An 11,482-nucleotide genomic window follows, 5' to 3' on the forward strand; every position below is an offset into this window, starting at 1 on the left:
TAAATCCATGAGAAAATTTATGATCTTTGGTTTTGATTTTCCCAATTACAGTTAACTGTTTGGGGTGGGGGGGGGGGGGGGGGGAAAGAAAGGACAGTGCAGCTGATAGCATAGGTTTGACACCTGTCACCAAATTTACTTCTTTCCTGATCCATCAGTTACTTCCACTTCTGCCACCCTTTTATTTGACAGACTGCTGTTATGCAACAAGTCCCTTCCACAGCTTGCAAGAGGCAATTGGAAATATGTTTTATATATCATATGTATATGGAAGGGGAAATATTTCCAGCTTTATAGGGAATGGAACTAATTAACTAACTGACTTCAGGAAACAAGATCCAGTCGGCATCAATGATGCAGAAGTGCAGCTGGTCAAAAGCTTCAAGTTCCGAGGCATAAATATCACCAACAGTCTAAACTGGACCGACCACATTAAAGCTTAGGCCAAGAAAGCACACCAATGCCTCTACGTCCTCAGAAGACTAAGGACATTCGACATGCCTCCATGCCTCTTATTACCTTTGACAGATGCTCTGTGGAAATGAGTGGCACGGTGGCGCAGTAGTTAAGTTGCTGCCTTACAGCGCCAGAGATCCTGGATCGATCCTGACTAGGGGTACTGTCTGTACGTTCTACCCATGACTGCATGGGTTTTCTCCGGTTACTCTGGTTTCTTCCCATACTCAAAAAAATCACAGATTTGTAGGTTAATTGGCTTTGGTGAAAAATGTAAATCATCCCCAGTGTGTAGGATAGTATTAGTTTGAGCTTAACATTTTTTTGTGCGCCATGGTGGCGCATTGATAGATAGAGTTGCTGCCTTACAGCACCAGAGACCCGGGTTTGATCCTGACTACGGGTGCTGCCTATATGGAGTTTGTATGTTCTCCACGTGACCTGCGTGGGTTTTCTCCGGGAAGCTCCAGTTTCCTCTTACACTCCAAAGATGTATAGGTTTGTAGGCTAATTGGCTTGGTATAAATATAAATTGTCCCTAATGTACGTAGGATAATGTTAGTGTGCGGGGATCACTGGTCTGAGCGGACTCGGTGGGCCGAAGGGCCTGTTTCCATGCTGTATCTCTAAACTAAACTGAAAACTAGATAGCATTAACAATTAGTTAATGATTTATTAATATCAGGATTAATAAACTCATCAAGAGGGCTGGCTCCATCTGGGGGTGGAGTTGGATTCATGGGAGGTGGTCTTGGAGGGGAGGATGCTCCTCAAACTGTGGAGCATCCTGGACAATACAACTCATCCCCTCCATGACACACTGGTCAACCTGAGGAGTACCTTCAGCAACAGACTGGTTCCACCAAGATGCAGGACAGAACGCCACAGGAGATCCTTCTTCCCTGTGGCTATCAAACTGTACGACTTCTGACATTCTCCCCTACCTCTCTCCCCAATCTTTCCACATCCTCAATCCTTTCCACTTGTCACTTTAATTTCATGTTTCATGTATTTTGTCTTTTTATGACTGTTGGCAGATCAATTTCCCTCCTGGGATAAATAAAGTTCTATCGTATCATATCACATCCTATTGGGATGCATCACAGCTTAGTTTGGCAATAGCTCTGCCCAAGACTGACAGAAATTGCAGTGAGTTGTGGATGTAACACTGTCCATTATTCAAACCATCGACCCCATCTACACTGCACACTGCCATGGGACAGCAGCCAATATAATCAAGGATCATTGACAGCCTGGCCATTCCCTCTTCTCCCCCCCCCCCCCCGACAGGCAGAAGATGAGCAAGCTTAAAAAGAACGTAACATCTTATTGAGCAATATTTTCTTCACCACTGTTATCAGACCATTTAGAACGGAGATGAGGAAGAACTTTTTCAGTCAGAGAGTGGTGAAGGTGTGGAATTCTCTGCCTCAGAAGGCAGTGGAGGCCAGTTCGTTGGATGCTTTCAAGAGAGAGCTGGATAGAGCTCTTAAGGATAGCGGAGTGAGGGGGTTATGGGGCGAAGGCAGGAACGGGGTACTGATTGAGAGTGATCAGCCATGATCGCATTGAATGGCTGTGCTGGCTCGAAGGGCTGAATGGCCTACTCCTGCACCTATTGTCTATTGTCTATTGTCTATTGTCTAGTGAATGCTCCTCCCATGAACTAATGGTGTGGTCTCGATCCAGCAACCTACCTCAATGTGGCTCTTGCACTTTTCTTTGTCTGCACTTTCTCTGCAACCGTAGCAAAGTTTTCCACTGTATTCACTTTTATGAAAGTTTTCCACTTTCCACATGTGACAAGAATAAACCAACGCCAATCAAGTCTAAAAATTTGAGAAAATCCAAGTTTTTGGGTGGCACATGGACTCCCGTTGCACTATTTACAATATTTTTATTTTCAAGATCGACACAATGTGCTGGAGCAACTCAATGGGTCAGGCAGCATCTCTGGAGATAAATGATGGGTGATGCTTTGCGTCAAAACCCTTCTTCAAGAAGTCTGAAGAAAGGTTCCGACCCGAAATGTCATCTATCCTTTTCTCCAGAGATGCTGCCTGACCTGCTGAGTTACTCCAGCATTTTGTGTCTATCTTTGGAATAAACCAGTATCTGCAATTCCTTCCTACATATTTTTATTTTCAATTTGTTTTTACTTTTCTAAGAAAACTAGCAAATATAACTAGCAGTTTGTTCTGTTATTTCCAGGTATTAAGACTTGGGCTACACCCTTCCTTGATTCCAATGACTACATTTTCATGGCATATTCATTTTTAGCTGCATTGCTTAAACTGCAAAAGTTACCAATTTGAAATAAATCAAAGGACTTTATTCAAAGAAAAAATATGCTTGAAAAATCGTACTCTTCAACTCTGCCCAAATGAGCTATTTTTTAAGAGTAACACAATTATTGATCACAATTTGTGCCTGGACCATTGGAATACTTGTCAGAAACCTTTAAGTGATTACATTCGAATGCATGATACTGAAACCAGAATGAGAAAGAAGAAATGTGGTTTTTGGAAGTTATTTTAAAATTACTTTCAGACTGATATTTGTTGATATAATGCGTCTTTTCTTATGAGATTGAGAACTCCCATGCTGATTCCAATTTACATTGTGGTTGGTATCTATTGTTGACCTGATATTATGGAATATGTCTAAAAACTAATAGCACATGTAAAGTGCATTGATTGAGAGATCATTCAATAGACAATAAACAATAGGTGCAGGAGGAGGCCATTCGGCCCTTCGAGCCAGCACCGCCATTCAATGTGATCATGGCTGATCATTCTCAATCAGTACCCCGTTCCTGCCTTCTCCCCATACCCCCTGACTCCGCTATCCTTAAGAGCTCTATCCAGCTCTCTCTTGAATGCATTCAGAGAATTGGCCTCCACTGCCTTCTGAGGCAGAGAATTCCACAGATTCACAACTCTCTGACTGAAAAAGTTTTTCCTCATCTCAGTTCTAAATGGCCTACCCCTTATTCCTAAACTGTGGCCTCTTGTTCTGGACTCCCCCAACATTGGGAACATGTTTCCTGCCTCTAACGTGTCCAACCCCTTAATAATCTTATACGTTTCGATAAGATCTCCTCTCATCCTTCTAAATTCCAGTGTATACAAGCCTATTCAGTTCAGAGGTCACAAGCCAAATGCAGCACAGGCATAAAACAATATCTTGTTCTGACTTTAGTTCTGAAATTGTAAGCGTTGATTGAGTACCTCACTGAAAATGATTTTGAAATATTCTTACCTTTACTGTAGAGGTTTCGCTATAATGAATAGATCAAGGAGTTACAGCTCTGATATGTAATTCTTCAGTATGTGAAGTCATTTCATGTTCAACATCACAGGTTTAATTTGAAGGCAGAGGTAACATTTTAATATCTTTCTGCTTTTAACATGCAGATGCTGGCAGCATTATAGTAAAATGAGTGTTGTTGAGTTATAGTCTTGGCAATTGTTATCTGTATGTTCTGACTGTTCATCTAAATTATTGATGGGCAGTTGTGAAATAATGAAACCAAGAAAGCTCAATTACTCATGTTTAATTGCAGAGCTAAACACTGCTGGGTGATTCATTGAAGAACTATGTGCTCCTAAATTGTCAGTTATTTCCAGATGGACTCTATTAATTACGCTGAAGATTGTTTCCATTGTTTTATCGTTCATTGTTTTTCATTTTATCCTAATGAGAAATTCATTTGATCAACACTAAATCAAGGTGTAATTGTAGATAAAATTATCAAAAGCTGAGACCTTGTTCATCTGCTGGATAATTGTCCTTTCAATTGCAGAAAAACGTTGTGGGCTGCAAATAGTTAAATGGCTTGAACACTTGTAACCTGTCATTCACATAGCATTTGTGTACGCATCAATGGCTCAGTATAGAAAGAAGCAGGCAATAAGATGTTAACATTTCTGAATGCATAATACATTGCTGACAGTAACTTTAAAGTCTGACAAAATACACAATGTACTGGCTTCGTTCTCGATGCTTCAATTTAATGGATCACAGTTCAAAAATCTCCAGAGTTTCCAAACATCTGCAGATGTTTAAACAAAGTTGGTGCTGCCATCAGGTGGCAATAGTCAGGGTTCCAGCCAGAAGATTTAATCCTCAATACTGAGTCTACTGGTTCAAAAAATGCAAGTACTGTGTTCCAATTTTCAGCAATGCAAACATTGCCAGATTGCCATGATATAATTAGATGGTATACAATCTAAAGCATGCAGGAAACAAAGAACTATGTTATTTCATTGTAACTATTTTCTCCCCATGACCTCTCCATCTCCCCCAAGCTACTTTTAAGATCAGATTATATCAGTCGCCTTTCCTTCCCTTACTATCCTTTCGAAGGTATTCCTCCCATATGAGGTAATAATGGCCAATAATTCCAGCTGGTCGAGACAAGCATCTGGACCCATTCATCCTCAACAAGTATGCACATGTGCATCTTCCAATGAAGGCTTCCAAGAAGCATGGTATCCGACTTGCTCTCATTTCCCACATGAGGCTCTAGCCCCAAATCTCTGCTCTGGTAGCCATTCGCAAGGCATATCGTGCCACTGGGTTATCACCTAAGCTGGGAGAACAGCAGAGATGGGACTTCATATGGGATCTTTCCGGCTTGTGCAGACTCATGGGCAATTCTCTAATTGCTAGCATTTAAGAATTGCCTGAGGTCTCTTGAACATTTGCAACAGCTGCGTTATTTGCTTCAATACAGCCACTGTTCAAGTTTGCATTCATGTTTCAAGACTTTCATCCAGATTTTCTTTCTGTCCACAAGGGCCTGTTTCTGCGGTGTACCACTAAACTAAACTAAACTAAATTTAGAAACATAGAAAATAGGTGCAGGAGGACGCAATTTGGCCCTTCGAGCCAACACCGCCATTCATTTTGATCATGGCTGATCATCCGCAATCGGTAACCTGTGCCTGCCTTCTCCCCATATCCCTTGATTCCACTAGCCTCTAGAGCTCTATCTATCTCTCTTTTAAATTCATCCCGTGAATTGGCCTCCACTGCCTTCTGTGATAGAGAATTTCACAACTGTCTGGGTGAAAAAGTTTCTTCTCACCACAGTTTTAAATGGCCTCCCCTTAATTCTAAGACTGTGTCCCCTGGTTCTGGACTCCCCAAACATTGGGAACATTTTTCCTGCATCTAGCTTGTCATTTTATACATCTTTATAAGATCCCTTCTCATCCTTCTAAACTCCAGTGAATACAAGCCTAGTCTTTCCAATCTTTCCTCATATGACAGTCCCTCCATCTCAGGAATTAACCTCGTGAACCTAAGCTGCACTGCCTCAATAGCAAGGACGTCCTTCCTGAAATTAGGAGACCAAACTGCAGACAATGCTCCAGATGTGGTCTCACCAGGGCCCTATACAACTGCAGAAGGGCCTCTTTGCTCCTATAGTCAAATCCTCTTGTTATTCAGGCCAGTTGTACTACCTGCTGTACCTGCACGCTTACTTTCAGTGACTGGTGTACAAGGACACCAAGGTCTTGTTGCACTTCCCCTTCACCTAATCTGACACCATTTTGATAATAATCTGCCTCCTTGTTTTTGCCGCCAAAGTGGATAACCTCACATTTATCTCCTTTCTACTGCATCTGCCATGCATCTGCCCACTCACTCAACCTGTCCAAGTCACTCTGCAATCTCCTAACATCCTCTTCGCAGTTCACACCCAGCTTTGTGTCATCTGCAAACTTGTTAGTGTTACTTCTAATTCCATCATCCAAATCATTAATATATATTGTAAATAGTTGCGGCCCCAGCACCGAGCCTTGCGGCACTCCACTCGCCACTGCCTGCCATTCTGAAAAGGACCCGTTTATTCCTACTTGTACGCTTGTACCAACCAATTCTCTATCCATGTCAATACCCTCCCCCCAATACCATGTACTCTAATATTGCTCACCAACTCCCGTGGGGGACCTTATCAAAGGCTTTCTGAAAGTCTAGATACACTACATCCATTGGCTCTCCATCCATTTCACTTGTCACATCCTCAAAAAATTCCAGAAGATTGGTCAAGCAGGATTTCCCCTTCATAAATCCATGCTGACTTGGACCAATCCTTTTACTGCTATCCAAATGCATCGTTATTACCTCTTTAATAATTGACTCCAGCATCTTCCCCACCACCGATTTCAGGCTAACTGGTCTATAATTCCTCATTTTCTCTCTCGCTCCTTTCTTGAAAAGTGGGATAACATTAGCCACCCTCCAATCCACAGGAACTGATCCTGAATCTATTGAACATTGGAAAATGATCACCAATGTGTCCACGATTTCTAGAGTCACCTCCTTGAGTACCCTGGGATGCAGACCATCAGGGCCTGGGGATTTATCAGCCTTCAGTCCCATCAGTCTACCCAATACTATTTCTCGCCTAATGCAAATTTCTTTCAGTTCCTCTGTCTCCCTAGATCTTCTGTCCTCTAGTACAAGTTCGTGTCTTCCTTAGTGAAGACAGATCCGAGGTACCTGTTCAACTCTTCAAATTCAGGGATAACAAAAGCACTTTTGCAATCAAGGAAATCTCAGAGAGTGTTTAGACACAGAGACTAATGGAATTTATAATTGGTAGAACCAATAACTCTGTTCACATTTCACTAAATCTTGAAGTTATTGCATAGATTTGTACATGTAAGTAGTTGATTGGGGACTGGTCCAGTGGTGCTTTATTGTCACATGTGCGAAGTGCAAATGCACAATGAAATTATTTTCTTACAAACCATCCAGTAGAGTGCCACCACACCACCCCCGATTAGCAATTGTGCAGAAATATTCCATTGAACCCGCATGCGAGAGGCCAAATAGGGCGCCATTTACCAAGTACAGTCCGCGTTCCACTTTTTAAGGTGCCTGATTTAGGCAGGCCCTTGGCTGCTGCAGGGCCTCCAGTCATCGCCTTCCTCAGTCGACCATTAACCAATGCCCTCTTCTCACCCGTCCACATTTGTTCCCCTGGGGCACCTCTCGTAGCCGACCTTGGGGGCGCGTTAGGCCAGACCCTGCTTCCCGCTCCTCCAGCTCCATAGTCATAGTATCATAGAGTGATACAGCGTGGAAACAGGCCCTTCAGCCCAACTTTCCCACACCGGCCAACATGTCCCATCTACACTAGTCACACCTGCCTGCGCTTGGTCCATATCCCTCCAAACCTGTCCTATCCATGTGCCTGTCTAACTGTTTCCTAAACATTGGGATAGTCCCAGCCTCGACTACCTCCTCTGGCAGCTTGTTCCATAAACCCACCACCCTTTGTGTGAAAAAGTTACCCCTCAGATTCCTATTAAATCTTTTCTCCTTCACCTTGAACCTGTGTCCTCTGGTCCTGGATTCTCCTACTCTGGGCAAGAGCGATTCTATGCATCTACCCGATCTATTCCTCTCTTGATTTTATACACCTCTATAAGATCACCCCTCATCCTCCTGCTCTCTAAGGAATAGAGACCCAGCCTACTCAACCTCTCCCTATAGCTCAGATCCCCTAGTCCTGGCAACATCCTCGTAATTCTTCTCTGAACCCTTTCCAGCTTAACAACATCTTTCCTATAACATGGTGCCCAGAACTGAACACATTGCTCTAAATGCGGTCTCACCAACATCTTATACAACTGCAACATGACCTCCCAACTTCTATACTCAACATGACCTACCATCTTCTTGGTCTCTGGTCTTCAGGGGATGAGTAGCGGCGGCTCGGTGGGCTCCCCCCTTCCAGGCACAGTCGTCTGACCCATCCAAGAATGGGTCATCTCGACGGCTACTCCCTGCTGGCCCCTCCGCACCGGTTACCATGAAGCCCTGGCACCCTGTGGCTGCCTTCAGTTGTCCCTAGTGTGTGTAAGATAGTGTTAGCACGCGGGAAACGCTGGCCGGCGCGGACTGTTTACTGGTTCCTGTTTCTGTGCTGTATCGGCTTGTACTCGCTGGAATTTAGAAGATTGAGGGGCGATCTTATAGAAACTTACAACATTCTTAAGGGGTTGGACAGGCTAGATGCAGGAAGATTGTTCCCGATGTTGGGGAAGTCCAGAACAAGGGGTCACAGTTTAAGGATAAGGGGGAAGTCTTTTAGGACCGAGATGAGAAAGTTTTTTTTCACACAGAGAGTGGTGAATCTGTGGAATTCTCTGGCACAGAAGGTAGTTGAGGCCAGTTCATTGGCTATATTTAAGAGGGAGTTAGATGTGGCCCTTGTGGCTAAAGGGATCAGGGGGTATGGAGAGAAGGCAGGTACGGGATACTGAGTTGGATGATCAGCCATGATCATATTGAATGGCGGTGCAGGCTCGAAGGGCCGAATGGCCTACTCCTGCACCTATTTTCTATGTTTCTATGTTTCTATCTCTAAACTAAACTAAACTAAAGCAATGCGGGTCATATAAAGAACTGAATGTACTGCATGGTATTGCAGAACCAGCCGCAGCTGTTTATTTGAGAGTTACTCCCTTTAATAAAGGATTGTCCGCTGATAGCACTACCTCTGTTGTTTTCCCTTTGGAGGCTGCAACACTGACAGTACATGGGGAAACATCTGGAACCCCCGTAGGAATGACAGCAATGATTCAATCCAAGATTTCAAAACTAAAATTTAAAGATTTGTATCTGGAAATGCTTTCCTCATATGTGGAGCAATGGCAAGTCACAAATAGTTCAACCATGAGTTAGACACAAAATGCTGGAGTAACTCAGCGTGTCAGGCAGCATATCTGGAGAAAAGAAATTGGGTCTCAACCCAAACCATCACATATTCATTTTCTCCAGAGATGCTGCCAGACCCACTGTGTTACTCCAGCTTTTTGTGTCTGTCTTTGGTTTAAACCGGCACCTGAAGTTCCTCCCCTACTCAACCACGAGTTCATTGAGTTGTGGATCAGGCTCAGAAGGGTGAGCGCCCTTTTCACTGAGAAAAGTAGAATATTAGCAAAACCTGACCAATGAAGAATCAGAGTAGAAACAAGAAGCAAGGAACTGCAGGTGCTTGTTTTTAAAAATAAGGCACAAACAGCTGGAGTAACTCAGTGGGTCTGAAGAAGGGTCCCGACTCGAAACATCGTCTATCAATGTCCTTCCGAGATGGGTGGCACGGTGGCGCAGCGGTAGAGTTGCTGCCTTACAGCGAATGCAGCGCCGGAGACCCGGGTTCGATCCCAACTACGGGTGCTGTCTGTATGGAGTTTGTACGTTCTCCCCGTGACCTGCGTAGGTTTTCTCCAAGATCTTCGGTTTCCTCCCACACTTCAAAGATGTACAGGTATGTAGGGTAATTGGTTTGGTAAATGTAAAAATTGTCCCTAGTGGCTATATGATACTGTTAATGTGCAGGGAACGCTGGTCGGCGCGGACACGGTGGGCCGAAAGGGCCTGTTTCAGCGTGTATCTCTAAACTAAATTATGCTGCCTGACCTGCTGAGTTACTTCAGCACTTTGTATCTTTTCTTCAATGCAAAATCCCCAAAACATACAACCTAAATATGGTAAACAATTACTGCTCATTGAACAAAGGTCAAATTTGGATATTTTTAAATCACCTTTTCATAGAAACATAGAAAATAAATGCAGGAGTAGGCCATTGAGCCAGCACTGCCATAACATAACATAACATAACATAACAACACTTTATTGTCACTCGGCACAACACCGAGCGAAATTTCAGCAGTCACACAAAATACAGCAAAAAAGAAAAGAACACAGGACACCCAACCCCATCACAAACATCCATCACAGTGACTCCAAACACCCCCTCACTGTGATGGAGGCAACAAAACTTCCCCTCTCTTCCCCCCGCACCCACGGACAGGCAGCTCGACCCCTACCGAGGCAAACGACACGCACAGCCCCCGCAAGGGGATGGAAGGCCCCAATATGATCATGGCTGTTCATCCAAAATCAGTACCCCGTTCCTGCTTTCTTCCCATATCCCTTGCTTCTGTAAGCCTACGCTGCACTCCCTCAATAGGAAGAATGTCCTTCCTCAAATTAAGAGACCAAAACTGCACACAATACTCCAGGTGTGGTCTCACCAGGGCCTGCACAACTGCAATAGGATCTCCCTGCTCCTATACTCAAATCCTTTTGCTATAAAGGCCAACATGCCATCAGCTTTCTTCACTGCCTGCTGTACCTGCATGCTTACTTTCAGTGACTGATGTACAAACACACCCAGGTCCCGTTGCTCCTCCCCTTTTGCTAATCAGACACCATTCAAATAATAATCTGCCTTCTTGTTTGGGCCACCAAAGTGGATAACCTCACATTTAACCACATTATACTGCATCTGCCATGCATCTGCCCACTCACCCAACCTATCCAAGTCACCCTGCAGCCTCATAGCATCCTCATCGCAGCTCACACTGCCACCCAGCTTTGTGCCATCCGCAAACTTGAAGATGTTACAGTTTTCAGATCTTTTCCTCCTGAAATCTTGGGAATGGTTTAACATAATCAAGTCTTGTTCCTTTTAAAGTAACCACAGTGACTACTGGTCTTATTTGGACAACCTCTGTTGGTTTGCTGGAGTTACCGATGGTGCAGTCTTGTATTAAGACTTTAGACTTTAGAGATACAATGTGGAAGCAGATCCTTCACCCCACCGAGTTCTCATATGCCAGCGATCACCCCGTACACTAGCACTATTCTACACACTGGGGACAATTTACAATTTACAGAAGCCAATTATCCTACAAACCTGTACGTCTTTAGAATATGGGAGAAAACTGGAGCACCCGGAGAAAACCCACGCAGTCACGGGGAGAACGTGCAAACTCCGTAAAAACAGCGCCCGTTGTCAGGGTCGAACCCAGGTCTCTGGTGCTGTAAGGCGGCAGCAACTCTACCGCTGCGTCACCCTGCTGCCCTTTGTTGGAGATCAGTACAATGGAATACGGAGAAGTGTGTGCCAGTCACATGATTTATAGTACTGTCAAAGGCTAACACACGCCATTAAGCCAGCTTTGGGTTTTTTACAGATGACACACTCTTGGCTGCC

General features: G+C 44.0%; 1 protein-coding gene across 2 annotated transcripts in view; it reads left to right on the forward strand.

Moving 5' to 3' along the window:
* hapln1b (hyaluronan and proteoglycan link protein 1b) overlaps positions 1–11,482 on the forward strand; it is a 105,350-nt gene that overhangs the window by 8,541 nt on the left and 85,327 nt on the right. The window lies entirely within an intron of this gene.

This window comes from Rhinoraja longicauda, chromosome 3 (genome assembly GCF_053455715.1).
Source record: "Rhinoraja longicauda isolate Sanriku21f chromosome 3, sRhiLon1.1, whole genome shotgun sequence".
Lineage (NCBI taxonomy): Eukaryota > Metazoa > Chordata > Chondrichthyes > Rajiformes > Arhynchobatidae > Rhinoraja > Rhinoraja longicauda.